Genomic DNA, 20,039 nt, shown 5'->3' with positions numbered 1-20,039 from the left:
AGGGGCTACAAGGGTGAGAGGGTATGAGGGGTTTTGGGTTCCTGGCAGGAACCAAGTGGGGGTGCTCCACAGGGAAGCGGGGAGCCAGAGCTGATGGCAGACGTGGCTGTAGCCTGTGACCCTTCGGGAACCACTGCCACCCCTATCCCAGCCTGTAGGGTCAGCGTTTGTCCTCACACGGGGAGCTTGGGCCCATGAGCACTGTCAGGGCCCCTCTGTAGCACCTCGGCTGGTGCCCCACCAGGGGAGCTGGGAGGACCCAGAGGAGGTCTGGGGCTCCTGGGCACTGGGCCTGGCTGCGAGGTGGTTTGCTCCCACAGATCCTATTGTCTGTGTGAGAGAAATGATAGTGTCATACCCGCCTTCCTGACACTGTGGGCCTGCAGGAAGCGGTGGAAGCAGTGATAACCACAGCCCTTGGCCCTGCTGCATGGGGGTCAGGTCACACTGTGAAAGTGTCCGGAGATGGATGAGCAAGTCTGTGTCCTTGCAGCAGGGTGGTCCTGGAACAAGCCTGTTGGGATCCAGGGCGATGAGTTGTGCCTCATCCTCTGTGGTCCCGGAATCCTGGGACTTAACTGGCCTTGTGGCCTAGTGACTCCATTTTTTGACCTTTAAAAAAAAAAAAATTAAGATGGGTATAATAATACTCATGTACAGGGTTGTTCCACAACTCGTCCCGTCTTTAGTCACGAGTGTTCAGTGCGTCAAATCTATTCTTCAGATGGTCTCTAAATTCAGGTGGGATATACTCAAGGTCATATTTTGGCTCTCGTGGACTTGCTCTGATTTTCTTCAGTTTCAGCTTGAACTTGCATATGAGCAATTGATGGTCTGTTCCACAGTCGGCCCCTGGCCTTGTTCTGACTGATGATACTGAGCTTTTCCATCGTCTCTTTCCACAGATATAGTCAATTTGACTTCTGTGTGTTCTATCTGGCGAGGTCCATGTGTATAGTCACCCTTTATGTTGCTGAAAGAAGGTATTTGCAATGAAGAAATCGTTGGTCTTGCAAAATTCTGTCCTTCGATCTCCAGCATTGTTTCTATCGCCAAGGCCATATTTTCCAACTACTGATCCTTCTTCATTTCCAACTTTCGCATTAAAATCACCAGTAAAAGGATTGGAGGAAGACTCATTAACAACCTTCATTATGCAGATGACACAACCTTGCTTGCTCAAAGTGAAGAGGACTTGAAGCACTTACTAATGAAGATCAAAGACTACAGCCTTCAGTGTGGATTGCACCTCAACACAAAGAAAACAAAAATCCTCACAACTGGACCAATGAGCAACATCATGATAAATGGAGAAAAGGTTGAAGTTGTCAAGGATTTCATTTTACTTGGATCCACAATCAACAGCCATGGAAGCAGCAGTCAAGAAATCAGAAGACACACTGCATTGGGTAAATCTGCTGCAAAGGACCTCTTCAAAGTGTTGAAGAGCAAAGATGTCGCCTTGAAGACTAAGGTGTGCCTGACCCAAGCCATGGTATTTTCAATCACATCATGTGCATGTGAAAGCTGGACAATGAATAAGGAAGACTGAAGAAGAACTGACGCCTTTGAATTGTGGTGTTGGCAAAGAATATCGAATATACCATGGACTGCCAGAAGAACGAATAAATCTGTCTTGGAAGAAGTACAACCAGAATGCTCCTTAAAAGCAAGGATGGCGAGACTGCGTCTTACATACATACTTTGGACATGTTGTCAGGAGGGATCAGTCTCTGGAGAAGGACATCATGCTTGGCAAAGTACAGGGTCAGTGGAAAAGAGGAAGACCCTCAATGAGGTGGATTGACACAGTGGCTGCAACAATGGGCTCAAGCATAACAACGATTGTAAGGATGGCGCAGGACCGTGCAGTGTTTCGTTCTGTTGTGCATAGGGTCGCTATGAGTCGGAACCGACTCGACGGCACCTAACAACAACAACAGGGTTGTTGGGGTGGATTGGTGTCTGGCCTAGAGTAAGCACTTAATAGGTGCTAGCTATTTTCATCATCTCTAATATCTCTGCCTAGAAAGCTGGCAGGGACAGCAGGCCACATGAGAGGCAGGGGTCTGCTGATGGCACACCCTCTCCTCAGTGTGGGTCCTGGCGGTCCAGAACCCCTTCCTCTAACCCAGACCATTGCCATCTGGTGAGTGTCCGATCCCTGCTCTCTAACAAAGTACCACTAACAGTGGATTATAACAACACAAATTTGTTACCATACCTGTCCAGGTCAGCAGTGTGACATGGTCTCACTGGGCTACAAAGTGTCAGCAGGGCCCTGTTCCTTTTGGACATTCTGGGGTAGAGTCCTTTTTCTTCCTTTTTCCATCAGAGTGCCAGGCACTGGGGCCCGTGGCCAGGTGAGCAGGGACAGGTGCCTGATATTCAAAGGCTCGGGGGTTGACTTAGGCCCTCCTCTCTTCCAAGGCCAGGAGGAGCTTTTGCCCCAGGCTGGCCATCTTCATAGCTCCCACCTGGGCTCTGCCTGGGCCGAAGCCAGCCCCCACCTCCAGACCACCTCGCTGTGCCCTCTTCACCCTCCTGGGCCCTGTTCAGCCTTCATTGGTTGGCCCAGGTGTTCCAGGTGTAGGCAGGGTGGGGAACCAGCAGCCCCTGGAAAAGACCACATGCACTGGTGGGCTGCGGGGGGTAGGGGGGAGACAGGGCTCTTGGGAGGCTCCTCAGGATTCTGTGGATACCGGAGCCTGTGACCCAATTCCAGGTACCCTTGAGATGCCCAAAATGGGGACTGGGGGGGGGAGGAGCCCAACTGGGAGCCCCATCCCCCTGAGGGAGCCCTGCTCTGTGTCCCCTCAGAGTCAGCTTCCGGGTCTGTGAAGCACTTTGCTCCCTGTTCTTCCACATACATCCGTTGGGCCGCATCATGGGCACCCCGAGGTCAGGGCCCTGGTTTACACACCCCTGTGAGATGGCACCAGCTCAGCTCCAAGCCCAGCGCAAGCGTGTGGCCAGCAACTGACTTCCCGGAGTGAGGGAAGCGACATAAACTCCAGTTCCCCCAGACCTTTCCACCCACCCACACCCTGCTAGCTCCCTGGGCCTCCAAAACCAGCCACAGGGAAACTTTCAGGCCCCCCAACACACATCACCCTCCCCCGTACTCCCTCCCCTGCACCTCCTCCCCACACAGGCACTCCTGGGCCTGATGTGATTCACCTGGGATCTGAGAAGATTCCGGTGTCAGGGCCCCACCTTTGCACAAGCCCCTTCTAAGGCCTCTTGAAGGTCCCTTCTCTGCCACCCTGTGGCCAGAAGTCATCTGTCTTGAGCGCCACTCTATCCGAGAATGGGGCAGTCACCCCTGCTCCCTGAGGTTGTGGGCGACAGGCGACAGATGTGTCTGTAGCCTGCCATGGCTTCATTTGTATGTCATTATGTCAGCTCACTTACTCGCTGGCTCCCATGTGTTCTAGAGGTCCTTTCCAGGTGTCCTTCGTCCTCACCCTAACAGTGTACTGTCTTGGTCTTCTTAAGGGCTTTTTAATGCATCAAAGGTTGTTATATTAAAATACAGGTGCCTGTCGGAAGAAAGCCCTGACAATCTACTTCGGAAAAATCAGCCTGACGGAGCACAGTTCTACTGTGACACACATGGAGTCAATGTGAGTCGGAATCTACTCCACTTGACAGCTGGTTTGGTCCACTTGACAGCTGGTTTGGTGCTGACAGAAAGCATGGGCAGGTCTATGATCGCGTATCTTAAAGAGAGGAGACTAGAACAAATATAAAGCTGCAGTTGGTAAAGAAGCAACCGTTCCTCACTGTGGCCAAGAGAAGAAGTGTTTGGTATTTTGTGTGTGACACACTGACCTTGTTTTTTTTCTGTACTTTGACAAAATTAAATAGCGGTATGCCCATCCCCTTCCTTTTCCCTTGCAATCCGTTTGTCAAGAAACCATGTCTTTATCCTATGGAGTCTCCTAGAGCCTGGGTTTTACTGATTACTTTTGCTTTAATATATATCTTTGTCCTACATGTTTCTGTAGATTAGTAGTTAGATCTAGAGAACGGAACACTTTCAAGCTCAGTTATTCTTTGGCAAAACTATAAAAGGTGTTTTTATCTCCATAACATACAAAAATTCAACATGAACACAAGAACAGACACAGAAAGATAATTTCCATTTCGGCGTCAGCCATGCCAATAACACACGCAAAGTTACTTTAGGTGATAAATCGGCACCAACGTCATTATAAATAAAAAGTAAAACTCTGGCACTGAGATGGCAGGGTAGTAGTTCCTCATTCAGCTGTCCCAAAATATGACCGTGTTGACTTTTTCTTAGATTATTATAGAAATGAATAAAATTGGAAAATTCTGTTGAAGCTGGAGACCTTTGAGACTGTCTAGTGTCTACTGATTGTAATATCAGCCTTTGTTATTAAATATACTAGGCTATTCTTAGGTGCTCAAATACTGTAACTTTTTGTTGTAATGATCTTTATTTCAGTATTGGCATAAATCTGAATTCTAATTTATTTACATTTTGAGTTGCACCCAGGAAAATTCTAACAAAAATCAAACAAAATTGAACTTATTTGAATACATTCTGAACACTTCCCTATTTAAAACCCAGTCAAGTACATCCATGTACATATACAGGTTTGGCGGTGGATATTTCTACATATATATTTGTATGTGCTGCATGTGTATTCACATATGTAATAGAGCACACAGGGGGTACAGTCAAGGAAGCTTCCTAGACACAACCAAACACCTCATGGGACTGAGTTACCGGGCTTAAAGGCTAGGGACCATAGTCTCAGGGGACATCTAAGTCAATTGGCATAACATAGCTTCATAAAGACAGTGTTCTACATCCTACTTTGGTGAGTAGCATCTGGGATTTTAAAAGCTTGCAAGCAGCCATCTAAGTTAAAACTATTGGTTTCTTTCCATCTGGTCCAAAGGAGCATGAAGAAAACCAAAAACTCAAGGAAGTAATTAGTTCAGAGGACTAATGGACCATAGGAACCACAGTTTCCACTAGCCTGGGACCAGAAGAACTAGGTAGTGCCTGGCCATCACTACCGACCACTCTGACCAGGATCACAATAGAAGGTCCTGGTTAGAATGAGAAAAAAATGTAGAATGAAACTCAAATTCACAAAAAAAGACCAGACTTACTGGTCCAACAGAGACTAGAAGAACCCCTGAGACTATGGCCTTTAGTCACCCTTCTAACTTGGAACTAAAGCCCCTCCTGGAGATCACCTTCTCCCAAATAATAGAAAGGCCTAAAAAACACCCGTGAGGAAAGTTCTCCTTAGAACAATCATCTATATGAGTTCGAAAAGGCAACATCTGCCCAGAAACAAACATGAGAAGGCAGGAAGGGGCAAGAAAACCAGACCAACGGAAACGCGGAACTCAGGGTGGTAATGCGGAGAGTGCTAACACATTGTGGGGACTGCAACCAATGTCTTGGAATAATTTATATATAAATTACTGAATGGGAAACTAATGTGCTCAGTATACCTTCACCAAAAACACAATAAAATGTTCAAAAAAAAAAAAAAAAATACAGGTACCTGTATCCACCAGGCACTCCTTGGAAGCTCTATGGGGCAGTTCTACTCTGTCCTATAGGGTCGCTATGAGTCAGAATCAACTTGATGGCAACAGGTTTGATTTTTTTGGTGGTGTGTATCCTGGAAAAGCAGGAGGGACTTGCCCCCTGCCACCTGCCACGTGCAGTCTGACTCCAGAGGCCTTTGTTCAGAAGAGGCCCCATCAGGCCTGCCCCTGGGGTCCATGCAGTGTGATGAGATCTCACAGCCTCAGACACTCCAATCAGACAGTCAGCATGGGCCATCCCATCACTCTACCATATACAGCGAGCATCAGGACACGCCAACCTGCAGCCTTCCAACCCTGGCCTCCTTGGGCCTGCAGGGCAGGGCTGCACCTGCCACCCCACAGCCCACCAGGAGGCCAGCTCAGGCCGGCGGGAGAAAGGCTTCTGCTTCAAGGCCTGCCCCAGTGCCAGCACATCACAGAGCCCGGCTGGATTCAGAAAAGATACAGGAGGGTCATTGAGGAAGCTTCACAGTCTGAAAAGATAAAGTCTTAGGGGATACCATCAGAGAGAATTGGGAAGGAGAGGGCTGGGGTAAATGTGCCAGGGGTGTCGGCTCAGAGTCCAGTCAGCTTTTCAGGGGATAAGGGTCGGAAAGCACAAATGACCAGGAAAAGGAGCCAGTTTGCACACACGATTCCCTGACACATGAATTGGCATGTGATAAAGGTGTGGCCACACTCAACAGGAGATAAAGAGGCAATAGGGAGGGTGAGCAGTGATCAAGGAAGGCTTCCTGGTAGAAGCGGCCTGACGGTCTTAGTGGAATGGCGGTAAATGTCTGAATCAGTCTCATGTTCCAGAAAACGTGGATTTATCCAACATCACTGGGGCTGGGGCTGGGGCTCAGGACTTCAGTTTTAAGCTGCAGGTTCGGTACCCCGTGGTCAGCCTACTCTTCTTGTCCCCACCGGGCTGACCAGCCGCTCTGGGAGTTGGCGGAGGGGGGAGAGCAGCTACCACCACTGCCCGAAGGTGCTGGTCCGGCTGTGGCCAGCAGGGGGCAACTGAGCTTGCCCTTTCCTCCTCCGGATCCACAGCGCTGGTGACCAGGCGGCACCGCCCTGTCCTGATCCCGGCAGCCTAGGACTGTGGTCGTGCCTGGAGCAGAATCAATGCGGGGGAGGAGGAGGTTTGGGTCTGATGTTGCATGCCTCCCCAAAGTGGGCGCCCGAGTTCCAGGACATGTTGAACCTGCCCGACCTTCTGTGTGCCGCTGGGTCCATGGTGAGAGTCATGAACCTTGAAGGGCACCGGATATGGGGTTCCCCAGGGGGTCCCCAGCTTGGTGATGAGATCCACGTTTTCCAAAGTTTAGGATCCATGTCCTGTAAACAGACTGCAGCTTATTTACAACTAGGGCTGTTGGGTAAATCCAAGAGGTGGCCCCCCAGGGCTGCATCATCACCCTCCTGCTCTGCCCCAAGCCCACGGAGCTGACCATTCCAGGCTCAGAGAGTGTCAGCGGTCACCTCCCCCCTCCCCCCTCCCCCCCCGCCAACGCCAAGGTCAAATGGGCAGAGGGCGCAGAGTCCTTGGGGAGAGCTGGGACAGTATAACTCTCCCTGTTGCACATGACACTTAAGTCAAATAATTAAAAATAGCTGGAGGCTGCCCAAACTTCCCAGCTGTCACACCCTCCCAGACTGAGCCGTCAGCTATTTCAAACTAAATTTACCATAGAAAGGATAATCATCGTGCCAGCTCTTCCCAACAGTTCCTTGAACCCTCTGCCCATTTGACTTTGGCATTTGGCAGGGGGAGGGGTGAACACTGATATTCTCTGGGCCAGTGAGAGCACAGGCCTGATACAATGTCAAGGTCAGTCAAGGTCAACAGCCTCTAGGAGTTGACAGAACCACTCAGGAAAACTGGCTGTGCCCAAAGAAGCCCTGGTGCCACCCGGCAGCCCTCAGGGACAGCATTCAGTTGGGCCACGGTGGGGGTTGGCACAGAAAAGACTCCTTCGTGGAGGTTCGAGGACAGTCTGCACTACCAATGCTCTGAAGGAAGTCAGAGCAATAAATAGGGTCACAGTGGAGGCAAGACAAGTTCCAGGCCTGAGGACATTCCCATCTGCAGTGACCCAAAGTGGACATGGGACCTGGAGAAGAAAGAAGGTTTCTTGGGGGGTGTCATGGATTTAATTGTGTCCCCCCAAAAGATGTGTCAACTTGGCGGGGCCATGATTCCCAGTATTGTGTGGTCGGTCTTCCTCCATTCTGTGATCTGAAGGTAATTATCCTATGTATTGCAAACCCTAACCTCTGTAACGTTAATGAGACAGCATTCCTTTTGCTGTTGGGTCAATTCTGACTCATAGCAACCCTACAGGACACTGCACAACTGCCCCATAGGGTTTCCAAGGAGCCGCTGGTGGATTTGAACTGCCTCTTGATTAGCAGCTGAGCCCTAAACCACCGTGCCACCAGGGCTCCGAAACAAGATTAAAGGTGGTTACGTTAATGAGGCAGGACACAATCTACAGGATTGGGCTGTATCTCGAGTAAATCTCTTTTGAGATATAAAAGAGAGAATCAAGCAGAGAGGAGAGGAACCTCCTACCACCAAGCAAGGAGAGCCAGAAGCCAAGTGCATCCTTTGGACCCTGTGCTGAGAAACTCCTACACCCAGAGGAAGATTGATGACAAGAGCTGACAGAGAGCGAAAGCCTTCCCTGGGAGCTGGCACCCTGAATTTGGACTTCTAGCCTCCTAAACCGTGAGAGAATAAATTTCTGTTAAAGCCATCGACTTGTGGTATTTCTGTTACAGCAGCACTAGCTAACTAAGAGGGTTTATGCAAACTTAGGGGTTGGAGATGGCTCCCCTGCCCAGAGGAGTTGGTGCCAGGATTCCTGGCGGGTGGGGTTTTGGGAGGAGGCTGGAAAGGTGGGTTCAGACCAACGTTGGGGTCTATGAAAGCCAGCAACAGGGGGACCCTGGAGGTCTGGGGGCAACTGGGAGAAGGACAGCAGTGCTCGAGGGGCCAAGGCCTGTGCATTCCATCAACAGCCTTCCCTCTGCAGGGAAGGCGCAGCGGTGGTGTTGGAGGAGAGACAGATGGCTCTGGTGAGCGCCGTGACAGTTAGGAGCTAAGGAGGTGACCCTGCACCAGTAAAAGAGTTGGCAGGAGAAGGGTAGGAAGGCGTTCCAGGCAGGGGCCTAGCTCAGGGAAGAGGCGGGTACTCACCAGGGCCCGGGCACCACAGGCCCAGGAAAATGGGCACAAGGCCAAATGCTCAGGACGGGGGGTGGCAGAGAGCAGGGGGCCCCAAGGATATCCTGACTCAAGAGACTAACACCAACAAAGTTGCTTCCAGGCCTAGGAGTGAGAGGCCCCAGTAGGATCTGCCTACACCCACCTCCTAGTGGTGAGGAAAGGATATCAGGGACAGAGAACCTAGAGGCCCTACCACCCCCAGGGGAGAGGAGGTCAAAGGTCACTTTCCTGTCATAGAGCCCCTCCCCTACCACCTCCTTCTGTGCGGTCTGTCTGCTTGGGTCCAGGAAAGCAGAGCACATCTGCAGATGGCCATCAATCTAGATCAGGAGGAGGTTCTTTAAACCAAGGTCTGGGGTGGTCTCCATCCTTTCACACTCTCTCTCCAATGCCTTCTGCCAACATTTGGCCAAAAGAGGCTTTTCTGGGTTCACTTGGTACACGCCAGGCTGCCAGCATCACAAGCCTGTGGGAGCCACTGGGCCCCCATCCAGAGGTTCCCGCCCTGTACCCACCCCTCTTCTCCTTGTCTCCAGACCTGGGTGCCCAAGGCCCTGGAGACCTACAGATCTGGGCCATGACTGGTATGGGGCTGCAGTTGACCTGTGATGATTTCTTTCCTTCAGACAGTCACAAAGATTTAGCAAGAGCCTCAGGGTATCCAGCGACCTTTACGAAACAGAAACCATCTGGTCAACAAACATGTACTGAGTGAGGAGTGACTACTATGCTGGTGCAGGAGGTCCAGAACGAAGTAGACAGAAACCTCGCCCATCTGGAGCCCAGGTGTTACACACACACACACACACACACACATGCAGAGACACATGGAGTAGGTCAGCCAGGGGGGCATGGGGGCTTTAGAGGCCTCACTGAGAAGGTGACCATTGAGGGAGGCGTATGCCAGGTGGGCACCAGGTGAAGAATGTTCCATACAGAACAGCATTCATCAGAATTAGGAAACATTAGGCAGAGGAGGGCCTCAGAAGGAGGAAAGCAAGGCCAGGAGAGATTAAGGCTTTGCCCAGGGTCACATGGAGAGGTGGAGCCGTACCGGACAGGAGCCCAGGCCCCCTCTGCCTCTTGCCACAGCAGGAAGAGGCAGGTTGGGTATGGGGGAAGGGGGTTAGGGTGTTTTTCCCGCAAGGTATGCTGTTGCGTGGCCAGCCAGAGCGGGACGGGCGGGCTTGCTGCCAGTATTCAGTGACTGTGCAGTTCCTCACCAGGCCCTGAGTCGAGAGGCCTCAGGCTCAAAGAGAAGTGGCCCAGGCTGAGGGTCTCTTGCCAGTGGGGGACCCAAGGTGACCCAGGAAGCCACAACTCCAGAACTAGACCCATGGAGGGGTAGGTTCTAGCATATTCTCATGTGGCAAAAGCAATACCGTCATTGTCCTGTCCTTGGTGCAGGCCTGAAGCACTGGCCCTCTTCTCTTCCTTTTCCCCACTCTCCTGTAGGAAATTCCCAGTTCCTTTCTTGGGCTGGTGGGTATGTTGCATGTGTTTGGAATTAACAGAGCTGAACTGGCTTCAGAAAAGATGGAGAGCTGGGTCACCAGGGAGGCCAGTGATCCTGACCGCCTGTGGCTGTGACAAAGGGGTCCAAGATGTGCCCTGTCCCTGGAATCTGAATATTGCCCAAGGGGCCCCTTCCTGTCCTTATTTTCCCTCTCACCCCTACACCCCCTCCCCCAGAGGACAGCACAGGAAGGACCAGGTTGTGGCCACCAGCCCAGCAGGGCGGGCCCATCACCCCCACAGCCCCACCCAGTGATCCAAGGCCCTGTTTACTGCTGTTGCCTGGAACAGCTTGTTTTGATCCTGAGAAATTTGCTGACACACTGGCTGCCCTACTCTCATCCTTCATCAGGGTGGAGGTATTTTTAGCCTTATTTGCAGAGAAAGAGGACAGAGCCCAAGCTCCTTAAGTACAGCCTTGGCCCCCTAAGGAAGGACAGAGATGCCCCCATGTTGTTTTCTGCCCTCATCTCATCTCCTTTCGAAGATGTTCCCTTCCTGAGGAAAACTAGCTGTGTGGAGCTAGGAGGCCAGAGACGGACTAAACAAGTGCCCTCTGAAACAGCGCCATTTTGTCCTTGATAAGCAAGTGGGTGACTGGGACAGCTCCAGACACAAGGGCACAAAGGAGAGCCTTATTTCCTCATGTGATGAAGAATCCTATGCTTTCATGTGTTCCTAATTCAACCCACTCCTACTCTTCCAAAAAATAAAATGAAAGGTAGTTTGTTTCTGGGATTTGGGAATGATATGTGTGAATGTGGGAGATTTTTGGACAAGAGATAGTGAAAAGTACCTCTCAGACACCTTGTTAGATAAAGAAAGGGCTCACTCCACAGCCTGGCACTGTGACACAGCAGAGAAGAATCACTTGCTTGATTTCATACATACCTCTCAGCTTTCTAGAACATTCTAACAGGCAATGGCCTCACTCCACACTGTACTTTCAGGTCAAGTCTCCCCACACCAACCCACTCCTGAAAACGTTGCCAGGGAAAGAATGATGGGGCAGCTGCTGGAAAAGAACGAGCTGACCTAATCTTCCCCTGGCAGAGAGCTCTGCTAAGAGCTTGCCTGTGAACAAGCCTAGGCTTGCCACACACTCAACCTTCCTGAGGGTCAGATGAGAAGGAGTCATCAGTTTTCAAGAACCACAGGGTGGGGTGTGGCAGCTGGGCCCAGCCCTGCCTGCAAATGCCATCTTACTGAGGCAGAGAAAAAAATACCTTCCAGTTTCTTCCCGGTTGCCAAGGGAGCCTGTTATTGCAGGGTGTTTTTGTTTGGAGTGTGGGTGGTTACCCTGGAAGGAGACTTCCTGGCAGGGAGTTTGTCCAAGATACCATTCCCATTCCTGGTTTCTCAGAGGACTGTCCTTCCACCCTCTGGTTTGGGGGACCAGGGCTGAACAGACACTACAATGGGGATGTCAGGAGCGTGGTTCCCCCAACCCTGGCACCAAACTGGCAGGGGAGAGGCCAACTACACTTTTCAAAATCCCCCACAGACCTCCACCGATTTCTCGGATCCTGCCTGGCCTTCACGGAGGGGATAGAGGTTGCCTGTTTGCCTTTGCTTTTGGAAGACCCACTTGGCTCCTGGGAGCAGCTGCCCCAGCACTGTAATACGTCACAGGCTGTACACTGCCCTGAAAAATGCAGTTTTTTTCTTTTTTTAAAATCACTTGCCCCCAATCCAAGATCAAATGGGCTGACACTCTAAAGTCCAGAACAAATCAGAGAAACCACTGTGGTCCCTCGGCCATACCCTTTTGATCTTGTTATCGTGAAGTTGGGAGATACTGCTTTCTGCACAAAATCTTGCTTTAAATTATTTTACAACTACCTTTTTCCACTTAATACATGACGAACATGTTTCACTAAGTGTCTTATCTCAGCAGGGTCATTTTTTCTCAAGAAATAATCCCTGGTAACAGAATAAAACCCTTCCGTACGCCCCTCAGACTCCTACCCAGCTCCATTGGGCCTTAACGTTTTAACCAAATTATTTCCAGTTTTTAAATAACAAGAACGACAAAGTCACAGCACGGTTTTGTAACTAGAGAATTTGAAAGCACAGGGCGGTTTTCGTAAAGCTGCCCAGGGTGCGTGACATCTCCTGGGGCGAGCGGGTGGCCTCCCCGCCCCGCGCCCCGCGCTGACGTCATCGGCCGCTCAGCAGGCAGAGCGGCGCCGCCTGAGGAATCACGCGCCCTCCGCCCCGCCCCGCCCCCACCCGCCGCCGCCACAGGGAGTGATGCGCCCTCTGCAGAGATCCCTCCGCCACCGCCTGGAATTTTCCAGACCTCCGCCAGCCCTTTTTTCGGGCTTCTGCAGGGCGGGGTGACCTGAGGCGACCCCAGCCGCCCCGCTCGCTCCCTTGGGAGAGGGGCCCCAGGCCGCCACCCCCACCTAGTCTCCTATCTCAGCAACGGTATTACCCACCACCACCACCACCGGAAGAAAAGTGACTTCTACTCCTTGAATTCGCCGCCCAACGTGACCTTGAGATTTGTTCTCTATCCTCTAGGGCATTGCCTAGGAGGAATTTGAGGGGGCGGACCTCGTGGGAGACCATGAACTGCCCCGTCACCGCCTCAGGCAGGGTGAGGGAGGGACTTTTTTCCGGTGGCAGTGGAGGAATCGTCCCGTTGAGCACTGCCCCGGTGATGCGACCCAGGGCTATAAAAGCAAAAGTTGTGGCCAGGCCGGCAGGAGTTAGCGCCAGGGAGGACTGGGTGCTTGGGAGTGGGGTGGGAGGAGAAGCGAGTTTAGGATCTCAGCTGACAGATGCAGGGGATGACAGATGAGACTGGGGGGATGGAGCTGCATAGAGAAAGGAGGCCAGATCTAGGGACAGCTGTCTTGAAAAGTGTCCGCAGGATCCCAGGAGGAGGACAGCACTTAAAGCCAGGCTGTCCTGTCGGCCGCTGGAAAGGGCGCCGCCTCCACATGGGCTTGAGGGAGCCCTGGGTGCCCTGGTTTGTGTGAAAGGAGAGAAGGCAGGGAAAGATAGGAGGAAGTGGAGGAGACTTGAAGGTTTTCCTAGGCCCTAAAGAGACGAGGTGGAACTGGGCACTTGATGCCCTGGAAATGATCAGGAAGGAAGGCATGGGGTGCAGGTTGGCTGGGAGGGCAGAGGTGGTGCTTGTTGATACCAGCAGCCCCTTTTTTTTTCCAGACCAAGGGTTGTGAACCTGCCTGGGGATGAGGCCTGGTCTTGTGGAAACTGAATTTAGCCTCATGGGGCTGACAGCTCTGGCCCAGGGTGGTATGTAAGGTTGGCTGGGCCAGGCCAGGACTGGTCGGAGGTGAGGGTGGCTTGAAGGAGTGATTCAGGAGGTAGGGGGCCATCCTGACCTGTGATTGTGGTGGCGCCTGATGTGCCTGAGGCAGTGGTATTTGTATGTCTGTGGGCAAAATTGACCCAACGCTTTATTTTCCAGGTGGCAGTGTTCCCCTTTGGACTTTCTTCTCTAGGCCTGAAGCTAGTCTCTTCTGTGAACTTCTCTGCCCCTTCTCTTCCCTTTAATTCTTTGGAGGTTATCCATTCGCTTAAAAAAAAGTTGCTTCTGGTAAGCTGGGGAAGAAGCAGACGTCCCGTCCCGTTGGAGTTGGTATTGCTGGTAACAATGAAGGAGAAAAGGCACCCCTGCTGAGGCTCTGGGTGGGCGGGTGGGTTGGTGAGGCCTCACTCCAGGCCCCCCTGGGCTGGAGTGATGGAAAGATCGGTTGTTTGCCTATGGAGAGGGTGGGATTGAATGTGCAGCCTTGGGCAGGCCTGCAAAGATGGTATGAGCTTTGAAAATGCCTCATGGACCGTGGTTTGTTACTATAGTGTTCGTCATGGCGATCAGATGGCACCAGCAGAAATGGAGCCCTGGCCAGTGTGAGGCGTAGCAGTGCAGGAGGGGAGACCTTGAAGGAGACAGCCCGCCTAAACTGATGCCTGCAGATTGAATTTCCAGGTTTAGAGGAGCAAGTTCTCCGATGCTTTGTTTCCGGCCTTGCTCAGGAAGCCCTGTATTCAGGAGGCCACCATTTAAGGTTTTCAGATGAGCTTATAAGGGGCAGCCCTTACCAAAAAAAAAAAAAAAAAATCGCATCCAGCTGTACAGGCGGGCCGTCAGCAGATAATGGTGTTTGAACGAACGCTTGATCCAATGATCCAGGCCGCACCAACCTCCGGGTACAGGAATGCCAGCAAACCTCTCGTTTTATGGGCGGGTGGAGGTTCTCAGATGCTGCATCTTTTCTGAGTTGAACCTCCCTGTGCTATGAACCTTACTTCGAGAAGATTTTAAGCTGTAGAACTTTTTAATGTTGATGCCACAATGCAGAGTGATGCCCTGTAGATGGAGTTTGCAGATGGAGCCCACCTACCTACGTTCTTACCTGCCTGCCCACCTGTCTGTGTATTGGAGGAATTCTTAGTGTCACGATTTAAAATTCAACTTGTGTGTGTGGGGGGGGAGCTGTTCAAGTTTTAAATGCCTCAAAGCGGGGGGCGGTATTTAGGTGAGGTAGATTGGCAAATTAAGGGGGCCCTTGTGTTGTGCTTCTTTTTTTTTTTGTGTGTGTGTTGTGCTTAGGGTCTAGGGGGAGGGTACAAGTTGATAGAATCCAAGTTCTGTGTGCTAGAGGCACCAAATCTAGTTTGGGCTTTCAGATCTTCCCTTGCAGATGACTCGTTCATTTCGCTCCATATTTTTTTAATGAATTTTACTTGATTATATTTCAGAGTATTGTCAGCATTCAAATCCACAGACCCTGAGGGTGGAGGTTGTGGGAGGGGCAGGGCACAGCTTGGCACTGGTACTGGGATGGGTGGGGATGAGAGGGGAGGGGTTGGGTTAGGTATATTGCTCAGAGGGTGGGGGTGGTAGGGAATGTGGGTTGAAGGGAATTCTCTGGAGAAAAACAGTAGACAGAGGTGGGGAATTTAATAGAGCTCGTGGGCACAGAAAAATACTAGTTAATATGATGAATTGTACTAGTCAAGTTGTTACTTGGGGCAACAAAAGTTGCTTGGAAACTTTATAAAGTGCTCAGTAGTTAGCAAAGTTGCAGGAAAAAAGCGAAATTGTTTTGCTTTGCTGCAATGTGGGGAAGACTGAAAACCTGAGTATCAGTCATTGAAAAGGTGGAGGTGCTAAAAACTTGGATGAACTGAAGGTGAACGTATTTCACTGCTTTGCAGGCCTAGATGGTCTGTCTGAAGCTGTAAAGGGGTGCGTGTGTGATGTTCTGGTGCAGTGAGTCTCAGAAGGGACTTGTAAATGCTCAAATGGGCGGGCTTTAAAGTATTTTGGAATTATAATGTGTACCTAAATAAGATTAGAAGTACTACTTTTCTGGGTCTATAACTCATAATTTTGTCACTTAGAGATTCTGTGGTTGAAAATTCTGAGCAAAGTAAAAAATGCAATGGTTTTTCTAAAGGATATTTTTGTTACATGCAAGTTGTATTTTAGGATGGACACATCTTTCTGTTTGTCATCAGTATTAATACGCAAAAGTTTTCTTATATTCAAATCATAGCCAGTTGTAAAAAGGAGACTCAAAGAACCGTTTGTGGCCCTTGTAAAATTACCTGTAAGGTTTGGTAGCAAACAGTCCGTCCACCCATGCTGAGGTGAGAGTGGATGATCCCTTGTATCTTCAGTTTGAACAATGTCTTTGTGCTTTTTAACTAGATGAATGAAGAGCAAAAGGGGAGAAAACCTTTCCAAAATGTTTTATCTTTAAATATTTAGAGAAAGATCTGAAAACTTTGTTTTGATAATGTTTAGTTTTTAAGCTACATCTGTTGAATTGATAAAGTAACACCAGTGGTTTGTTACTGTCCCTCATGCCCTCCCAAATTTACCTTTAAAATTTTAAAATTCTCAATACTTAACGTCTTGGGGATGTTATGCCTTGGGGCCTTTTCTGCCTTATGGTCTATTTTTAAAGTTTAGAAGTATGTTGGCATGAGAGTTTAGTTTTTAACCAGTAACTTGGACGTGATACAGTGACTGTCATTGGAGTTTAAAGAATCTTAGTCATGCCTGGGTGGAGAAGTGTGTGTGGGTGTGCTGTTGCAAAATGGAAACTGTGAAAGTAGGTGGTTAGAAGCGTTTGTACTTTGCTCTGTATGGTGAGAACTAATTGTGTTGCATCATGCCTGTGAATCACTAACTGTCATCTTCCCCCTTTACAGCATAAATAAAAGTTTTGAGTTCTAAACTTACTAGAATTGTTGTATTACTGTTACATTTTTCGATCTTCGTCTTTTATGTAAATCAAGGTATCTTCATAATAAAGATGGCCGGTATATATATGTTGTCTTATGGTACTTTTAGGCCTACATTTCCTTTTTTGGCAGCTCCAAGTAATTGCCATTCAGGAGAGTGTGGTAACCTCAAATATAACTGGAATGTCTGAACCAGGCTGCAGGCTGGTGGAGGGGCTAGGGCCGTGCCTACTCTTGGAAGTTGATAACAGTTGTACAGAATGTGATGTTGAACCCTTTATCCAGCCAATGATGGTGTTAAAAGGCGAGGTGGGAGTACTTTGACCTGAATATTCTGGAGTCTTCCCTGGTTAAATTTCCAGCAGTATTATCAAAAAAGAGGATCTGTATCGATCTCAGTTTTCGTAGGGAAGCAGTCTGAAGAATAGAGTGACCATGTAATGTTTTTTCCGCATTTGCAGTCTTTTGGTGGGGCTGTATTTGGAATTTGGGTCTAAGCACATAACTGTAAACTTAAGCAAGAGTTTGGTTTAATGTTTCTTCTTTTGGTAAATGACTAAAGTTTTCTGGGCTTTCTCAAGTAAGCACCTCTATTAAGCAAGCAGGTCTGCGTAACAGGAAGTGCGTAGAAGCGCTTGTAATGCAGAGTTGACAGAATGACTGTGTAAATAGTCTCTGTGGCCTGGGTGGGGACGTGGTAGCATTTCATCCTGAGAGCTAATTCCTTGTACTGATGTTCTGTTAACTCTTTCTGGCCTTTGTTAACTCTTTTGGCCGTAAGGTTTTACCACTGCCAGCCTCGGTGCCAAGGAGGCACTTGTTTCCAAGGGAGCAGTAAGGGAAGCGTATGGTACTCAAGGTGTGCTTGGCTGGAGGGCATGTAAGACTGAAGTGCAATGTGGGGGAGCATAGCAGAAGGGGTTCTTCCCTTCGGGACAACAGCCATGGTCCTAGCGCTGGAGTGTCTTGTTTGCTTGGTTTCGCCTTAATGATGCCCGTGTTGCATTGCCACAAGCTACTTTAAAATGAGTGAGAGCGAGGTGCTGGCAAGAGGAAGTCACTGCCAGCCTGTCCGGCCCACAGCACTGCTGTGTGCTGTAGGTTTGCCGATCTTTTCCCTGGTTGCCACCCCTTTCCTTGCTCCCCCAAGAAACAGACCCAGCTTTCTTTCGTATCTCCTCTTATCTTTGCTTCTGGTCCTACTGCCCCTTCCCCTGGCTTGCTCTCTCTCCATAACTCTAGTAAAAAAAAAAGTAGCTTCCTTGTTTTTCATTTTCTGTATGGTGATTACAAAACTCCTGCTTTGAACCTTGATGATGAAGGCTATAAATAAATGCCTCTGTATACAGGTGGGTACTTTGTTTCCCCCAACTCTCAGCCCAGAGGCCTTGGTATGCTGAAAATTACCCCCCCAGAAAAAATGTTTGTCACTGGAAGTGGTTATGAAGCAGGGCTTGTTGCCATAGGGCAGGAAGGGGGGCTGATGGATTTTTCCTGGCTAGGCAGCCAAAAGCCAGCTCAGCCAGCTCACTGCCGCCTTTCTGCCTCCCACCCCAACCCAGGGGCTCCTGAGGTGGGGACTCAGGGAGCTGCCTAACTTCCTTATCCCCCGGTCAGGTGGGGTGGGTGACAAATGTTGAGACAATGTTGGCGATGCTTGCTAGTCAGTTTGCGTCTCCATTCACAGATCTGAAATTATACCTTTTCCCTGAACTCCAGAGTGGTTGATGATTGAGGGAAATTCAGCGAGTGGGCTTGTGGCAGTTGGGTAGAAAACTTTGTGGAATTTAAAAGAAATCGGTTATAAGAACAGCAAAAGTTGACTTTGGAAGTTAATTTAAAAAGGAAAATTGCATGAGAGCAAATACTGGTTGAAGTTCCCCTGTGTGCCCAAGTTTGGAGATGCTGAGACCTGCAAAAATGGCACTGTGTCACAAAAGGGTTGGACAGTAAATGCCATTCCCTGTCAGCCACCTTGGTTTTTCTTGTTGACCCATGGACATTAACGGACTCTGAAGACCTTCATTTTGGTCTAAGCTGTCTGTGTGTTTTTAAGTCTCTGGAGGAAATGTTAGCCTTCCAGCCATGCCAGCGTTTGTCCTTGTGTTGTGCCTGGTGTATTAGGCAATGAAGAAATGCTAACAGGCTCACTGATACCTGTGGTACGTTTTACATTTTCATATGTAACATGGAAGAATAGACTGATAAAAAAAAACTGATACACTCTGGAAATGGGAAGGGGAAGGTAGTAAAATAAGGAAAAATAAGAAAGATGGGAATGTGCACATACCAAGAAGTGGCCTTGGCCTTCCTCGGTGACCCCCCCCTACCACCTTCCAGCCTGCTGGTTAGGATGCAGCCTCACAGACCACGCGCGCCACTCTTAGTTGAGTTCTTATGTGTAAAAAGGGTTCATGTAAAACTTAGAAATAAGCAAAATGGAAAAAACCTCAGCAGTCTTCCATAAGTGATCATTATTGTCATATTTGCTTCTAGGAGTTTATTCTGTGCATTTTTTGTACAAAAATGGGGTTTTACTGTAAATTCTGCTTCGTAACTCCATTTAGTGTATAGTGAATATCTTTTCCTGTCATTTGAAGCATCAGTTTTAATGGTGATGTAATGTTTCCTTGTACGGTTGTATCAGTTTAAGTACTTTCATTCAGATGGACAAACAGATGAGTTTCTTTCCCTTAAATGTGCTATGATGACCTTCCTTGTTGCTCAGATTTTATCACTTCCATGCTTATTTCTTTGGGAAATGCGAGTCGATATCTAGAAGTAAAATGGTTCTGTCAAACTTAAGATTTTAGGTTCATATTGCTAAATTGCCCTCCAGGGTAGAGCTCTCCTTAGTAAGATAAACCAGGCTGTCTCCCCTTATCCTCAGGACCGGTGTTACGATCTTAGAAACCTTGCCTACATCTGAGCATTGTCGCTTTGACTGCCAGTGGGACTGAGCCTCTCCCATCCGTCCGTCCATAGCCATTTGCGTTTTTGTGTGTGTGTGACTTTCCACCTCTTAACCATTTTTCAATTGGTTGTTTTGTAAAAACTATTTACATGTTAAAGGTATTAACCCTTTTTATATTTATGATATTTTCCTGTTTGTAGATTGTCTTTTAATTTTTTTTATTGTGTTTCAAACGTACAGAAGTTGTAATATTTTTCTGAGGTGAACTTAGCACTCTTCACGGTTTCTGCACTTGGTGTAATGCTTACATCTTTCCCACCCTAAGAGTTAATACGTATGAATCTGTGTTTTCCTGTAGTACTTGGCATGGTTTCATCTTGTGCATTTAAACACATTCCAACTGGAGTTAATTGTGGAACCTGTCTATGTGGAGGGGAGCTTGATACCCTCTCAGGCCCCAGAGCTTGCTCCAGCCTCATGCCACCTCCCCATTGCCAGGTTGTTGCCACAAAGGGAATTTCATTACAGAAGAGGCTCAGGAAGGCTGTGGTGTCT

General features: G+C 49.1%; 1 long non-coding RNA gene across 1 annotated transcript; it reads left to right on the top strand.

Annotated features, from left to right (window-relative positions):
• The first annotated feature begins 2,648 nt into the window (after nucleotides 1-2,648).
• On the top strand, nucleotides 2,649-12,095 carry LOC135231621 (uncharacterized). The gene is made up of 2 exons (XR_010322404.1): nucleotides 2,649-7,837; nucleotides 7,937-12,095. It is a non-coding gene; the product is annotated as an uncharacterized LOC135231621 (long non-coding RNA).
• Nucleotides 12,096-20,039: the final 7,944 nt, after the last annotated feature.

The sequence above is a fragment of the Loxodonta africana genome, chromosome 7 (assembly GCF_030014295.1).
Source record: "Loxodonta africana isolate mLoxAfr1 chromosome 7, mLoxAfr1.hap2, whole genome shotgun sequence".
Taxonomy (NCBI): domain Eukaryota; kingdom Metazoa; phylum Chordata; class Mammalia; order Proboscidea; family Elephantidae; genus Loxodonta; species Loxodonta africana.
This window is presented reverse-complemented; position numbering and strand designations above follow the sequence as displayed.